The sequence below is a fragment of the Theropithecus gelada genome, chromosome 20, assembly GCF_003255815.1.
Source record: "Theropithecus gelada isolate Dixy chromosome 20, Tgel_1.0, whole genome shotgun sequence".
NCBI lineage: Eukaryota > Metazoa > Chordata > Mammalia > Primates > Cercopithecidae > Theropithecus > Theropithecus gelada.
The window spans coordinates 29,599,860-29,618,497 of record NC_037688.1 but is presented as its reverse complement, the minus strand read 5'-3'; positions in this window follow the sequence as shown (position 1 = coordinate 29,618,497).

Sequence of the window (18,638 nt, the reverse complement as noted above, 5' to 3'; positions counted from 1 at the left end):
TGAAAAGCAGATGTTTTGTTTTTGTTTTTAATATCTTGTTATTTGACAATGCTCCTAGGGTTCCTGCTTAATACTGGTGTTTCATTTCTAACTCTGTTCACCATGTAGGCCCCAGATCTTGTCTCCAAATCTTGACTAGCTATTAAATCTATATCCTTGGGCCAAGACATCCCTCCATCCTATTCTCATGGTAGTCCATGTCACTACTCATGCTGCCCACTCTGTTTTTTAAACCCTCTATATTTTCGGGTCTTAAGATTTTTCCTTACTTTCTTGTAAGCACAGCTATACAACCAAAACGATATTTGTTGCATATTATAGCATTTCTAAATATGTAGTAGTATGAGAGTTTTCAAGTTAATAATAAGTTGTCTGTCTAGGAATTCTCTACTAAATCTTTTTATTCTTCACATAGCCCGTGGCACAGCGTCTGGTAGGCAGCAGTATATCATAAATGTGATGAGTGACTGGTTGAATGAATGAATTACCATTCTTTCTCAGCATTTATTTCCTTCATTAATTATTTTTCTCTAACTTTGATTTCCCAAATTCCTCATTATAAATTTGTGAATGACATATTTTATGGACTTCATTTAGACTAACATAATTTTCTCACATTAACTATTATACCAGTCATGGTAATCCTGCATTCAGTTTCTTCCCTTCTATTTGCCCTGCGTGGACCTGCTGGTCCTCTTTTTACCATGAAACTCCTGCTATGTCATTTTACTGTCAATGGGTTTGCAAAAATCTTATTTTGATCATTTTTATCATCTTAAACTCTTTTCTTCTTTCAATAGTTATATTCAACTGCATTTTCCACTAAATAAGGCAGTGTCAAATGTGGGTAGCACATAAGATGATTCTTAATCATTGACTGCTATTATAGTTTGCTTTATTCTTATAACTTCTTATTTTGAGGAAGATTTACATAAAAATTTGTTTTAGTTTCCGGAAGGAAATATTAGAATAATATTAATAAATGTTATAAATATAAAAAATATATCTAAATAATAGAAATTGATCCATATATACTCCTTTCATACTTCTGTCATCTTCACAGGCATTAGAAATATACCATATATTTACTAAAATATATACATACCATCTAATTATGCAATAATTTTCTTCATATTTATATACGTATAAAACAAAATTCACAGGAGTCTTCTCTCCTTTATACTTCAACACTATTGTATGTCTTCAGTGAAATTTCTGCAAACCCGAGTATGATGTCAACAACCCAATGGACATTTAATAAATATTCATTTGTGACAATCATGATAATCTCACACAGGTCTCTGAAAGTGATTTTCAGAAATCATCAGCTATTCTTTGACATAGATTTAAAAACCTTCCCCCAGAAGAGATGATTGCCTTTCAATCATAGAAGAAAAAAATACAGCAAAAACAAGTGAGATAGAGTCTTTTTATTTTTAAGCTAAAGATCCAGTGTATTATAGCATTAGGTACCATGAAGATTTCAGATAAATAAAACCATGTAAACTCAAGTTAGTGACATACAATTGTATAGGGTTTAAAATTTTTCCACATACTGTGGTATTCACTAATAAATTCCGACCTGTGGTTTTAAATACAGTAGCATCTAAGCACTGACACAGACCTGCAATTATGTCAATGGACATTCTATGAATATTAGTAGTGAAGATACAAATCCACTGTAGCAAGCTGATTAGCAATGCTAATGTGCACACTACACAGTCATATAATTAGAAAGAGTTTTACTCACAGTGATGTTGAGGTTATGGGGTTAGGACAGTTTCCATTTCAAAAGATGGAAGAATCCAGGTTACCATGATAGCAAAAAGTAAATCACCTAATTTAAGCTGTTGAAGATATCATGGTTTATTTTTAAAAAAGAAACTTCTACCTTCCCTTGTGAAAATTACAGTAAATTATGAATTAATACTTTCCCAGCTAAAAGAGATTTTAAAAAAGCAGACCCTCAATAGGCATGACAGTTAAAGATTCACCATGTAACATTACATTGGTCCAACTAAGTTATCATGTCATTGTCCACTTAAGAGAGAACGGAGCTTGATTAGAGAAAAAAAAAACCATAAAAATGTTCACAGTTTCCCCTGAAATGGAAAGATGTCCAGGGAGATGTGGAGGTGGAGAAAAAGAAGAGAGAAGGCAGTCAGTAACAAACACTTTGTTATAATGATGATAAGAATCCATTTCCTTTATGCAATTTTGTTGGTGTTCCTTTTTTGTATCCCTTCTCAGCTATAATGATCTACAAAATATCCTTAGGTTTGGTGGTCTGTAATTAGCTAAGATAAACAGTTATCTTTGCTTTAAATGGAGAACCATTAGTCGATCGCTTATATTTGCAGACAATTCCATTCTGAAAACTTAGGTGTAAATACACTTAAATTTTAGAGACAAACTATTTTGTTTCTGACAAGATTTATCACAATTGGAACATGTCACCCTCATCATGATACTTCGTGGTGGGATAAAGTAATGTTGTCATTCTGCTTTAGAATAAGAAACTGGATCATTTCTTTTAAGTCTTGTGATTATATTTAAATCTTACATACATGCCCTGAAATGAAAAGATATTCTCATAAATCCTTGCATTATGCAGGAAAATGTCAACTGCAGCTTTAACTAACATTCTGTGAGACAAAAGGAAGCCCAAAGTAGCTGCTCTTCATAAAGACTAGATGCTAATACACATGCGCATGCGTGCACGCACAAATGCACGCACGCTTGCCTCCTTAGAGAGCGATTTCTATTTTCATAATATGGTTAAGTTAGGATTACCCAAGGAAAAAATTTCAAAGGATTTATCATTTAACACTTCAGTGGAGTTACTAATAGGAATTATATTGAAGTAGGTCATGCCAAATCCACTCTCAAATGACAAGAGATCACATATAAGTCAGCAAACATTTCAGACACAATAGCCACAAGACCCCCATAATTATTACCAGGGTATATGGTCTACTATAATAAAAATCAAATAATTCAAACTTCAAGCTAGACTTATAATTACTATCTTACTAAGATCTCAGTTAATCACTTATAAAGTACTATGAAGGTTAATACAATCATATTAACAAATAAATATTTGCCTCTCAGTCCATGATACATCCTTTTATTTTAGACACACACACACACACACACACACACACACACACACACACACACACATCCTATGGCTAGAAAAATATGAATTCAAGCTGAAGACAGTAAACAAAGGGAATTTGTCTTTCCTAAAAGGAACACAGAAATAATCTCCCAAATTGTAAATTCCTACTTCATGGAACATATTTGTCCTTTCTTTGGAAAATGCTTTCTAACTCATTGACACAGAAGTCACTGCAAAGTGTTAATTAATACTAATGATGAAACCTGAAAAGGATTATTTCAGGCCTTCCTCACTGACCTATACATACCTGTTCTAAGTTAATTTGTGTGTGTGGTGGGGGACTCATATAAGCCTCTACTATTCTACAATGAGGAAGAAGGCATTATGAGGGTATGCCTTAAAGAACAAAAATTGTGATGCTTTTTGTAAAATTTTCTGTTTATAAACTAAGCATAAAATGTCAAAAGGTCCTTGTGTCTGGTATTCTAAATTTAAATAAAAAGTTCTTAGTTTATGAGTCTTAAAATATGGGAAATGAACAAGTACTCACTATCATCTCTAGTCACCTATTCCTATTTTTGGCTGACAACACTTCTGGTTAGAGCTCTATTTGCAAGTTTTAACATATTTTGACTGTTACACATTACTTGGCTGAAACTATAGCCAAGGTAACTTGCTTGTCAGTTTACTGACAGCAAATTATTCAAATATGTTCCATCACTTGTGATTCAAGGGCCTGTGGTGAGAGAGGAGAGATGAAGGGAGGAACAAACAAGGTTGGGAGGGATTCTCAGGGTTAATAATAAAACATTATTTCTAAAAATCATTTCCATTGTTGAATTAAATAATTTAAGTTTTAAGTTTAGCCCCAGACTTGCTTTTTAAGGGTCTACATATTTTATCTGTGATGAATTACATTATTCTCACTCTTAGAGATGGAATATCATCTTTATTTTAACAGACTTCTATGGAGGCACGTGGGTTCCATAAAAAATGAGTAACGTGAATGTTGTCTTTTTTTTAAAGAGTTTCATTTTATTCTACTACTGAGATAGTAAGCTCTATTATCCAAAAGCCAAAATGCAACCTAACGTATCTAAATGAAATATCCAGGAAATCTCCTTATAGTTCTTTCAGCATTCTTCTAAATAAGATTATTTCTTTCCTATGTTCCTAGTCTAAAAACTTTAACTCCATCCTCTAGAATAAAGGAAAACTATTGAAATTCTTATTTTCTCCTAAAATCCATGACTTGCCCATAATTGTGGGACTCAATGAATTCTCCTATTGACTGAAAATATATTTATATCTTCATTCAACAAACAACTCTCAGGCCAGGCGCAGTGGCTCACGCCTGTAATCCCAGTACTTTGGGAGGCTGAGGCAGGCAGATCACTTGAGGTCAGGAGTTTGAGACCAGCCTGACCAACATGCAAAAACCCCGTCTCTACTAAAAATACAAAATTAGGCGGGCGTGGTGGCGCATGCCTGTAATCCAAGCTACTCAGGAGGCTGAGGCAGGAGAATCACTTGAACCCGGGAGACGGAGGTGGTGGTGAACTGAGAGCGCATCATTGCACTCCAGCTTGGGCAACAAGAGTGAAACTCTGTTTCAAACAAACACACAAACAAACACACAAAAAAACAAACAATTCTCAGCAATAGAAAGGAAAAATCACAACTGGATACTTTTGTGCATTTAAAATAATGAAAAAGAATATCATAATATGATATCTTCATGTAACAAATAATCATATATGTATATATAATATATACACTGGATGCTGAGGGACGACTGTATATATACACACACACGTACAGTCATCCCTCGGTATCCTAGGGGGACTGGTTCCAGGACTCCTGCAGATACCAAAATCCATGGATGCTCAAGTCCCTTATATAAAATGGTGTAGTATTTGCATATAATCTACACATATCCTTTCATATACTTTAAATCATCTCTAGATTACTGATAATACTTAACACAATGTAAATGCTATGTAAATAATTGTTATATTGTTTAGATAGTAATGACATGAAAAAAAGATCTGTACATGTTTAATGCAGACACAACCATCCATTTTTTTCTGAATATTTTAAATCTGCAGTTGGTTGAATCCATGAATGTGGAACCCATGATATGGAAGGATGACTTTATATATCATATATATTTTTCATATATGATGTTTTCACATAATGAAAACATCATATATATGTACATATGGAGCTATATCTATATTGATATAGTACTCCTTATCTTGATTTTATCTTCAACTTGCCTTATCTTGATTTTTACAATTATCATTTAAACAGGGGAAGAAATATTATTTCCATTTTATAGGTGAAATGAAAAAAGATTCAGAAAGTTAAGTGACTGATTCAAACTCTCAAACCTATCAAGTAGCATAGCCAAGATTTGAACTAGTCAGTCTTTTCAGTATGTTTCACTGTGATAAAATTATAAGCACTGTTAGAAATATTCAATTAAGATTTAATCAATTTCCTTGATAACATATTTCAATAACAATTTTTAGTACTATCTGTACCAACTAATTTTTATAGTAAGTTACAGCTCTGTGCGTGTATGCAGAAAAAGCATAAACTTTAAAGGAAAAAAACACTGACCATTTACATGGATTGCAATAGAAATCGCTTTGCTAATGACAGGAAAGGTCTCATGCAACTAATGAGGATAATTAAACTATATAAAAGCACCGAGACCAACTACCTTTAATAATTGGATTTCTGCCCTTAGCATTTTTTATGACATTAGAAAATACGTTGATTTCTCTGTCTGAATTAAGATACATAATGCTTGTTAAGGTCAAGAGAAAAGAATACTTTTTATACAGGACATTATGGGGTCGCCTTGAAGGGTGTGAGACCTAATTTATGAAGGTAGACATTCACATCATCCCTCCTTTTGTTCATGTGCACATCATTGCATCGGCTGGCTGTTTTATATCATATGTTCTCCAAAATAGAGTTCTATTATTACTGCTTTTTCTAACATCTCTCTATTAGTATCTCACTCTCTACCCGGTCTTCCCTGTCATTATCTCCTACATTCTGAGAAGTCTACGTTCTTATAAAGAAATTAAATAAAAGGTATAAGTATAGCTAGAGCCCAAGCCAGCCCACCAAAACTCAGAGGCCAGATTGTCCCAAGGAAACCAACCTGAAAGTAATAATGCTAATAATATTTATTTGGATAATGTTTTAGAGATTCTTCCTATATGTTTAAAATTTACTAAAGATAATTTAGACCATTAGCCTTTAGAATATTGCATTAACACACAATATCTATTTTTATTATTTAATCCATTATACTGTATTAAGAAATTGATTATATCCTTCTAAAAATACTACCATTAACTTGCAGATATCTACTAATGTGTGATCCTGTTTGTAGATTAATCAAGGCCCCTTGATTTTCATACCCCCCCACTTGAGCACTGGACAAAAAAAGTGGCAAACTATTAAATCAAGAAAAGCTGTAGAAGGGCTTTTGGAAAAGAGATAAATTCACATAGATAAAACAATATAACAAAAATCTTCCTGATCGCAATACTTTTTTTGCCTGACTTTAGTACCTTCTCACTGAAGTATGAATGGTAAAGTAGAAGGGGTAGAAATACTGACTACAGAAATACAGGTAATACAGTAGGGGTCAAAAGAAATGTGCAATGCTACTTCCTAACACACAATCCTTCTTTCAAGATCACATTTTCATGCATTTATGTATAAAAAATCATTAATTTGAATTTAAAAAACTGTTGTTATGTAATGAATGACTTTATTATTGACTTTCAGTATCTCTTTTAATGTATTCTATGGAGCTTCCCATGTCTGTTCATAAAATTTAGGGCAGATTTCATGTTTTTACTCATTTATAGGCAATCAAAATACTCAGCAATTAATATGTCTAGTCTAGCCCACTACTAAAAATGCTGAAGTCCTGTTATAGGCACCTGCCATGAGACAGGGTGGTTAGAATCCCACTTGCAGATCCTTTGATTTAATTGAGGCTCTTCTCAGCTTACTGCTCCCGAGAAGATGGCAGTTCAGTTGACTTTTGGGATCACTAGGACCCTCCAGGCAGTCTTTGGAGTTAAGACAACCTTGTATCATCTTTTTTGTGGATATGGCCCACCTCTGATCCACGACATACACTTAAGCAACATTTGCCTAACAGTCACCTGTCACTCCACCTTCAAAGCAGCTGGCCAATCAGTCTCATGTTCTTTAGATTTCTTAGGCATGTGTAAGCTAGCTGGTCTTAAATGGAAGGGGTCACTTACTAAGTTCTACATCTCTTAAAGCCTTCCTCTCTTGGATTCAGATGAAAGGAGACCTTCCTTTCCTTCCCCTTGGAGGTGTGATGGGACACTTAGCACACTAACAACTCTCTCCAAACATCCTCCTTTCCTTAATTTTGACCCTCTCAATCCTTTTATATCCTTGACATGATTAAGTAGCCTAAGAATCACATAACTGGCTTTTTCCCTTCTGCTCACGTAAGAACTGGAGGGTGTCTTCATATCTCACCTTGAAATCTTCTGTCTTAGGGCCATAGCTAAAACAAATAAGGAGAGTTCCATTTTAAAATTCTGTTACACATGGTTGCAAACTCGCACCATACTCAAGAAGTTATGGGAAAGAATTGTCTTATTTTATTTTATTTTACCAAATAAAGAGCAAATGCTAGCAGATAATTTGAAAATTTTTATTGCTGAAGATCACTAAATGAACAGTACTTACTTACCAACATGTTTTCATTTGCCAACCATATGCTATCTTCATAACAATAAAAATGTAAAATTATTGATGATTTTCATGTACCAAGGATGAATGCTCAAATGCTAAGAAAACATTCATACTACTCTGCACCCAAAACTGCTAACCTTATTTCCATAGAGGAATCTCTATATAGAACCCAGAGGTAAACAAGAGCCCAGGGAGAGGAAAATGTCTGTCCTTTTGGCAACATTATCGTATTATAAGCTCTTAAGAAATAATTAACCTCATAGACGTCAAATAGAGATTTTATATAAAGAAGATATTGGCTCCAGGAAAGTGTCAAATTGATTCTATGCAGAATGAAAATTGGGAGCTGATTTTAAGTCAACAGTTTTATAACATGGAGAAATGATTTCAAATGGATTCTGGTGGGTTTAAAATTTTTTCTCCAGAACTTTCAATGGTGCTTGATGAGAATTGAGCTTTGACTTCCATAGCACTTGGGTTTGAAATGCTTCTGGAACATCAGAAATCTTACTATTAAAATTTCAATATGACCCTTTTCCATTTTTGTGAACATCAGAAATACACTAGTTATATCACTATGGAACATTTTCCTTATAATTTGCCATTTTAACAAGTCTTTTCTTGGCCTTTTCAAATTTTACTTGCTCTTTTACCATTATCTGTTTTTAAGGTAGCTTTAATTGGCTTGAATTTTACGTATTAGTGCAGGGTTTATATTGCAAAAAACGAATAATTTCTAAAAAAATTTAATAACTAATTAAAACACTTTAGTACATTTCATCAAAACTGAGAATAATATAATTTACAATGCAATCTATCCAGAAACTGATTTGTGAGCACTTGCTTGTGGTTACTGATTGTCCCATAGACGTAGAGAAAGAACTATATGAACTATACTTGGGTACACAGTGAGCATGTTAAAATTAAGATGTAGCATTAATGTAAAATTCTTGGCAGAAGTCAAACCTTTAACCATCATGTGAATATAGATTTTCATATCTAATTTTATGAAGCCTTTTTTTTTTTTTTTTTTGCCAGTTCTACAGTCTAATATTATTTTCTTTCTGCATTCTCCTTCACAGGCTATGTCCTTTGGTGAAAACAATGACAGGCAAATATTTATAAGCCAGAGATTAGTTATAAATTTGATCCAATCAAATGATCAGTAAGCACATTCTTATTGCCAGTTGTTATTATCTCTTTTGGAAAGGCATTGGAAACTTTCATTTTGTTAATTTCAAATCAGACAATTTCCCAGAACTAATTGAGGTTCCAGTGTCCAATGGAAAGCTGAAAGAACCTAAATTTGCTTCTTTTCCTTCTTCACTCCTTTCTTTGTGTGTATACATATTTGTGTATGTGCACAAGTATAAAGAAATGATTATTTTTGCAGCTTTTGGCCTGAATGCTTGTCACTCCATTTTACATAATTCATTTTATATAATTCAATTTATGCTCTTCCAAAAATAGATGCTTCAGTTGCAATCTTCGCCTCTTTAGAATCTCCATGCAAGCAAGCTTAGCTAATAATTTTTGATTAATATAGCCAAATACCAACTCCTACTTCAAACCCCCTTTACTTGGAATACTATCATCAGCTTGGTTTACAGAGAGAAGGAAATAACAATGAGGTCAGGAGGAATGGAGATGGGGTAAAATAGCAATAAAAAGTAATTATATAAAAATGCTAAAGGTATGACATCTGTTTTTTTGCTTAGCTCACTGAGCTCGATAGTTTCAGATTTATGCTATTGTTCATGTTTAAACAGATACAAAAAAGGGAAATGGGAAAGAATGTTTATGTGAGACTATTAAATAGTCCAGGGAAAATACGAGTTGTTATTACACTGGTAAGGAAAAGAGAAACTCAGTGAAATTTCTTTCCAGAGATTTGCCTTTGTGATCTGCAAGGTGCTGTTCCCCTGCTTACATTCCGTTACCCTGGCAACGCACTCCTGTAAAATAAAGATTATTAAAGCGCATATGATTATTTTGCTGCTGAGTGAATAAGACAAGCCGCTTCTGAAATGCCTTATCAGAGAAATTCAATTTTAGGCCAAATTGTGTTTTTGCCTCCTTCTAGCTTTTCTCCTCCCTCCCCCCACTTCAAATAAAACCATCATCTTCACATTTACTACATGATATTTTGTTACCCATTCACACCCTTAGTATTTTAAGTCAGTTTTCTTTTAATTTCATGAAAGCATTTTTCCCAATTTTTTTTATAGCTCTACTCTATTTTCCAGCTATCTACCATCTGTTTGCAAATCAAAATTACAAAGCAATGTGCTCTTGCTTTTATTTTATTATATAGTAATAGTAGAAATACTGGGTTCTATACCAAACATAAATGTATATATTATACATTGGCTATGCAATATTTGACCAAAGGATGATGCAAAAAGCTAAGATAAGGAATGTGGTGCCATTTTAAAGGCTGCATATCCAACTGTACTGGTCATCCTCACCCTTAAGTTGAATGCCTAGTGCTTTTCCTTTTGACATTGCCCTAAGGTGACGTTGTAGAGGTGGGAAGTTTTATAGCCACGCTGACAGCCAGTCACACCTTTGTTGCCTGGTGCCTCTACATTTGGAGAAAATATTCTTGAGAGTCCTAAAATTATTTAATAACAAACTTTATAAGTTTTGTATTTTATAAGTATTTTAATATTAGCCAATTTCTTGAACATACAGTAATGGCAACTTTGCTAAAACTATCTAGTGATTTCATTAGAAACTAAAGCTTTTAGCATAATTAGGGTCCAAGCAGAGGTCAACAAAAAATAAGTAAATTTGTAACAGTAAATGCATATTGTATTTCATGCTATCTGTGTGAAGAAGTTACCGTTTAAAATCTTTTTTTTTCTTTTTTTTTTGAGACAGAGTGTCGCCCAGGCTGGAGTGCAGTGGCACGATCTTGGCTCATTGCAACCTCTGCCTCCCAGCTTCGCGCCATTCTCCTGCCTCAGCCTCCCAAGTAGCTGGGACTACAGGCGCCTGCCACCACGGCCGGCTAATTTTTTGTATTTTTAGTAGAGACGGGGTTTCACCGTGTTAGCCAGGACAGTCTCGATCTCCTGACCTCATGATCCACCCGCCTCCTTGGCCTCCCAAAGTGCTGGGATTACAGGCGTGAGCCATCACGCCCAGCATTAAAATCTTTTAATACAAGAAAGAGTTACATCTGCTTTGAAGTAGAGGTGGAGGGAATGAAGTTTGTTCAGAAAAAGGCAAGCTTCCAACAAAGGCCACATAGAAGACTCCTTACACATCTGTTAAAGCTAACACAAGACATGAATAGATAAGAACAGCCCTGGAGAAACCTTCATCCTGTCCTCTCCGACAGTGGATGGTTGAGGTGGATGATATTGTTTCTACTGAGACTCTTTATGGGACATTTTTCCCACTGCTACAAAACACTGGCATATAACCTAATACTGCTATGTCATGAAAAAAAAGCAGAAGTACAGTGTTGATATTATAATAACATGAAAACATTAATATTTTCTCTGTTAACACTCATTTTCAGGCCCAACCAGGCACCATACTCTTACATTGATTAAGCATGCAGGCCCATTGGCTTTTTGTGTAATTAACTACAAATCACTGCTTATTACTAAGAAATAACATTGATATTTAACAAGTTCGAGACACTCTCAGTACATGTAGAATGAAATATCAATTCTTCTAATGAAGTAAATAAAATTTAGTATTGTACATCCAATCTTTTGTATGTTAACACCACCATGGAACTTATGACTGTAATTCACTCCCAGCACTGCCCAGAAGGTGTCACCACAGCCTCATTGGCTTGAAGGACTTGGGGACATGTGGGGGAGTAGAAAGCAAGGGGAGAAAAACAGACACAAAGAAAAAAAAAATCTTCATGCAGACAAAGGAATATAAGACAACTACTAGTTGTAATATATTGCCAAATACAGAAACCCAAACATTCACCCTATGCTAAAACTACATAATTACTACAGGAGAAAAGTGGGCCTCTATTTGTCAGCGAGGGTAGACAGTGGGAGATTCATGGACGGTGTTACTTGAGACAGTCATTTTGTAGAAGATAAAAAGCAGGTGATAAATAGAAAATATCCATGTACTGAGCCTGGTCCAAGCTTCTCACCTAAAATGGTTTGCCTCCTTATCACATCTAGTTGCATAAGATGCACTGGACCACATAAAAGGAAAGATAAAAGAACAGCTGTGAAGAGATGCTATGAAGAATCAAAGAATAGAAAACAAAGTCTTTTATTGAGAAGCTGCACAAATTAACTCCAAATTACTGCCACAGTCAGACAAGAGGAGGCTTCAAGGCACAAAACTTGTTGCTGCACTCCATCTTGCTTTATTGTGGTGTCTTCACTCATGTAGCTAAAAGCCATCCCCTTTATAGTACTATATCTTTTAATCTCCACTCTTCCCCCCGTCGTTTAATTAAAAGACAATGAACCTTTTAAAGTAGTCAAATGGAAAATATAAAATTGCACCATTCTATCAAAGCTTAAGATATTCCTGTTCTCAGAGCATGAGAAGAATTCAAAATAACATACTTTGTATTTTACTACACTTCAGTCCCTCTGTGCCATTTCTTCTTCAGGGCTCTTGGTTGGAATAGCTACCTGAACCAGAAAGGCAGCTCACCCTCAGGCTGATAAATAGAGATAAAATTAAAAACAAGTAAACAAACAAAAAACCCCAAAAAAAAAACCAAAACAAAACAAAACAAAAATAATAGTCAAGTTAAATCAACTAGATCTTTGTACCTGATTTTTTATTTTTAAGTAATATTATTGTAATTCTGCATTCCTTCTATGTTTAACTGACATAGGCCTAAAGATTAGTAGCGTTTCTTATGTAAGTATTATTTACTCAATGTGTTGTCAGTTTTAGGGTATGTGGGCTAAAATAAGATAAACATAGTAAAATGTTATTGGATGATAAGTGGGCCTGAATGCTCAGTTTTCCGCCAACTCCACAGCCTAAATCTATTAGTTTTGGCAAAGGGCACCAAGACAAATCCATGCTGTTTGAAATGTTCCATGGGAGTCTTTAAAAACGAAGGTCTTGTCTACTCTTTATGGACATTAAAATGCTTCATCCCAAGGACCCCTTTATAGCAAATTGCAAGCTGTTCTGTTTTATCTGCTTTGACAGGATGAAGGGCTGAGTTGGCCCTAGAGGGATGGGATACAGAGTCTGAGTAGCTCAAACTTGAGATTTCCAATAAACCATCTCCTACAATTAGAAGAAAGGCACAGAGGAGATTCATTTCAACAGATAGTTCCAACCCATTTAGAATTATTCTATTCTCTCCTACTTATTTCATCACTAAAAGTCTAACAAAAATCATGTTCTTCCAATACTCCACTCCAAACTGAACCTAAAACTCTAATAATCAGCCTAGTTGAGCACTGGCATATATACATCTTTCTGATTGGTCTCTTGATTCTGACACCTATTATATTGATTCCTGATTTCTTATAAATTCATATCCTTTTCAACACTATACTTACCTGATCATTATTCTTTAAGTTCAATTGTCCAGTATAGGTTGCCTATCATTCTCCATAAAAGAAATACTTGCAGATTTCAGTTAGTTAATAAACGCTGGCAGGGCATGAGATATAGGTTTAATTCTTCATCTATAGATGCCTAATATAGGAACCTTGCTAAAAACTTCCAGACACCACTCAATTCATTAATGCCAACTCTCTCCCTTTCTTTTACCCTTCTGTAATTAGGACGTCTCTTTTTTGAATGTCATCACATATGATAATATATGGAGAGTCTGAACTGTTAACATCGAAAAAATTCTTCCCTTTAGAATGTGAAATTATAATAAGTAATCCTATTTTTAAAAGTCCCCAAAGCCACATACTCATAAGTACACCTCTATGTAAATCAGCTTATAAAAGTAATAAAAATGAGGGCCAGGTGCGGTGGCTCATGCCTGTAATCCCAGCACTTTGGGAGGCCGAGGCGGGTGGATCATGGGGTCAGGAGTTCAAGACCAGCCTGACCAAAAAGGTGAAACCCCATCTCTACTAAAAATACAAAAGTCAGCCAGGTTTGGTGGCACATGCCTGTGGTCCCAGCTACTCAGGAGGCTGAGGCAGGAGAATCGTTTGAACCTGGGCGGCGGAGGTTGCGGTGAGCCAAGGTCGCGCCACGGCACTCCAGCCTGGGCGACAGAGTGAGACTCTGTCTCAAAAAAAAGGAATAAAAATGAAAAGATGGGGAAAAGAAGTCTCTCATCACCACCTCCAAGACTTTAACAGTAGTAAAAATAATAATTTATCATGAAAGATCCCACTAGTTCAGGGAATATTCCTCAAACATACTCCGAAATCTTACGGTACCTTATACAATAGCTGAAGCTCTGATAATGCGAAAATCATCCAGTCTGTTCCTGTCTCGGGTTTCTTATTTCTCTATACCAAAGCATCATTAAACTGTCTCAAAAAAAAAAAAAAAAAAAAAAAATTGCACAAATTTGCCAAAAGGAAGAAGAGAATATAATGCACACGTCACAACAATTAAAATAAAAAAGCATTTAAAAATGATTTAAAGCACAGGCGTTCAAATCAGACAAATCCGAATTTGAATATTGGTTCGGTTGACTACTGACAAGTTCTTGAACAGTCTAAAATTCAATTTATTCTTCTATTAAAAAAAAACCAATAATAATAACTTTGAAGGGTTATTGTGACTGAATAAGATAATATAGGTAAAATGCTCAGCATAGTGCTTGTCATATAGCAAATAAATATTCACATACTAGTTACTATGGAAAGAATTTTCCCGGGGGAGGGGGATCTCTCGGAGAATGAAAATATTCATTTTATATGACTTGTTTTATAATAAGAAAATAACATTCAATATGGAAGAACAAATACAAGTTTCACCCTGTTGACAATTCAAAATTAACCTAAAGAATAAACATTGCTCAGTGCAGTGACTCACACCTGCAATCTCAGCACTTTGGGGGACCAAGTGGGTAGATGGCTTGAGGCCAGGAGTTCAAGACCAGCCTAGGCAACATGGCAAGACCCCATCTCTATAAAAAACAAAACAAAACAGAACAAATATTATTGGGTTTCCAATAATGAAGTTATAAAGACTTCACTATTTGATATAAAATTTGACATATGCCCTCTGCATATGAGAGATAAAATATAAAAATGGATAACCAAAAACAAAAGACATAAATAGGCTCACAAACAAGATATGTATTTCTATGGACCAGTATGAAGAGAGAATTGCAAAACAGTGTGCAGGGCTGAGGCTACTGTGTGCTGGACTCTGGAGGGAAACAGTGGTAGCCAGGATTCGGCTCCAGTATGGTAAGGGGGACTAAATAGGTTTTGGACAAATGGGGAATAGAGAGCATATAGCTTGATATTGGAGGCTGGTGTGGGGCTTCCCCTCACTTGAAAGCTCAGTGGCTGAATCTGTATCACTCTGAGCTGAATTGTCATCATAAAGCATATGTCTAGACAGAAGCCTTGGGAAGTCAGTTGTAGGTAATTGAAAGATCATCACAGGACGGAATGAACAAAGACAAAAAGAACAAAACACGCATAAAACCTCCCACTCAAATAGCACGGAAAACCAAAATTCACAGAGATCAAATCCTAACAAAGGTATCAAACAAAATCAACTAATCAACAGTCAGAAAATGAATTTGCTCTGGCCAGGTGTGGTGGTTCAACCTGTAATCTTAGGACCTTGGGAAGCTGAGGCAGGAGTTCAAGACCAGCCTGGGCAACATGGCTAGATTCCATCTCTACAAAAAACAATAAAAAATTGGCTGGGTGAGGTGGCATGCACCTATACTCCCAGCTAATCATGAGGCTGAGGTGGGAAGATAGCTTCAACCCAGGACGCTGAAGTTGCAGTGAGCCGCGATCTGCACTCCAGCTGGGGCAACAGAGTGAGATCTTGTCTCAAAAAAAAACAAAAAAACAAAAAAACAAAAAAAACAACCTTAGAGGAAAAGAAAATGAATTAACTCCACATAGAATTAGTTTAATTGAAAACGCCTAACAATGACTTTCACAGAAGTATGTTTGGAATATTTGAAGGCATAAATAAAAGAAATATAAAATATTTCAGGCAAAAGGCAATAAACTATAAAATGAAAGAGGCGGATATGAAATAACAACTGGTATATGTGAAAAAAATAGAAATGAAAAAACAGTCACTGAAATTAAAAACTCAAGAGCATGAATAAACTCTAGACTGCATCTTGTACATTCAAAACCCTAAGGAATAAACCAAAAAAGCTGTTAGATCTATTAAATGAGCTTAGCAAAGTTGCAGAACATGAGAGTAAAATATAAAAATCAATTGTATCTCTATATGCTACCAATGTATAAACTACAATTTGAAAATAAAACTTAGTAAACAATTGCATTTACAATAGCATTAACAAGAATAAAATACTTAGGAATAAATATAATAACAGGACAGACATGTACATAAAATCTATAAAACATAATTGAAAGAAATTAAAAAATTTTAAAGGATTCAAATAAATGGAAAGATAGCCAGTGGTCTTCCGATGGACTGAAAGACTTAATAGTATTAAATGTCCATACTCCACAAATTGTGATCTACAGATTCATTAGGAATTCTATCAAAATATCAGATGTCTTTTCGCAGAAACTGACAAGCTAATCCTAAAATTCATATGGAAATACAGAGGACCCAGAATAGCCAGAAAAATCTTGAGGAAGATGAATAAAGTGTAGATTTTTTTTTTTTTTTTTTTTTTGAGACGGAGTCTTGCTCTATTGCCAGGCTGGAGTGCAGTCCTGCGATCTTGGCTCACTGCAATCTCCAACTCTCGGGTTCAAGCGATTCTCTTGCCTCAGCCTCCCAAGTAGCTGGGACTACAGGCGCCTGCCACCACACCCAGCTAATTTTTGTATTTTTAGTAGAGACAGGGTTTCACCATGTTGGCCAGGATGTCTTGATCTCTTGATCTCATGATCTGCCCGCCTCAGCCTCCCGAAGTGCTGGGATTACAGGCGTTAGCCCCTGCGCCTGGCCAGTAAAGCATAGAATCTATACTTCCCAGTTTCAAAACTGCCTACAAAGCTATAGTAATCAAGATTGTATGGTATTGACATAAAGATAGAGATATAGATCAATGAGACAAATTAAGATATCAGAAATAACCCTTATATTTCTGGTCAATTGATTTTCAATAAGGATGGCAAGATAATTTGATGGGGGAAAGAAAACCTTTTCAACAAATCATGCTGTAGTAAAGGGATATCCACATGCAAAAGAATGAAGTAGTCCCCTACGTCACACCCTATACAAAATTAAGTCAAAATGGATCAAATACCTAAATGTAGGAGGTAAAACTGTAAAACGCATAGAAAAAAACAAAGGAGTAAATATTCTTAACTTCGACTTAGGCAGTGATTCCTTAGATATGATATCGATAGCACAAGCAATAAAAAAAAATTGATAAATCTGAACTTCATCAAAAATTTGAAAAAAACTTTTGTTCTTCAAAGGACACTATCAAGAAAGTGAGAAGATAACTGATAGGAAAAAAGTATTTGCAAATCATATATCTGATAAGAAACTTGTATTCAAAACATATTAAAGATACATGTAACTCAATAAAAGACTAAAACTCCAATTTTAAAAATAGACAGATAATTTGAATAGAAATTTCTCCAGAAAAGATATAGAAATGCCAATAAGCATGTAAAAGATGCTCATTAGTGATTAGTCACTAAGGATATGCAAATCAAAAGAGATACCACAATGAGATACCACTTCATACCCACTAGGATATGTAACAAAAAAGACAACAACAACTATTTGGGAGGATGTGGAGAAACTGGAACCCTCAGACATTACTTGTGGGATTGTAAGATGGTGCAGCCACTTCTGGCAATTCCACAAAATGTTAAACAGAGCCATCATATGACCCAGACCAACAATTCTACTCCTAGGAATATACTCAAGAGAAAAGAAAACATATCAGCCACACAAAAATTTATACACGAATGTTTGCAGCAGCATTATTCACAATCGTAAAAAAAGTGGAAACAATTCAAATGACCATCAAATGATGACTAGAGAAAGAAAACAGGATAATACAAGATGACCCCCCCCCAAAAAAAAGAGAGAAAGGAATGAAACACTGATACATGCTACAACATCAATGAACCTCAAAAACATTATGGTAAGTGAAAGCAGCCAATTATAAAAGACCACATATTGTATACTGTAGAGTATCATATATGCAAATGTTCAGAATAGGCTAATCTATAGAGACAAGTAGATTAGTGGTGACATAGGGCTGGAGGGCATGAGCAAATGGAAGGGTGAGTAATGAGAAGTGACTACCAATAGGTACAATGTTTATTTTGGGGGTGATGAAATGAAAATGTTCTGAAATTAGATTTTTATAATGCTCGTATAACTATAAATATACTAAAGCCCACTGAGTTGTACATGATATACCAGTGATGCATATTTATGACATGTAAATTATATCTCAGAAAGTGTTTTTAAAATGGTTGGGGATGCAGATGTAAATTGCTATAACCACTTAGAAGAACAATTTGCCAACATCTAATATAGTTTATAATACATATATACCCAGCAAATCCATTCTTAAGTTAACAATGGGGCAAAAATCTTCCATACAAGCACAAGGAGACAGACAAAAAATATTCATAACACTGTTTATAAGAGTTGAAAAAATGGAAAC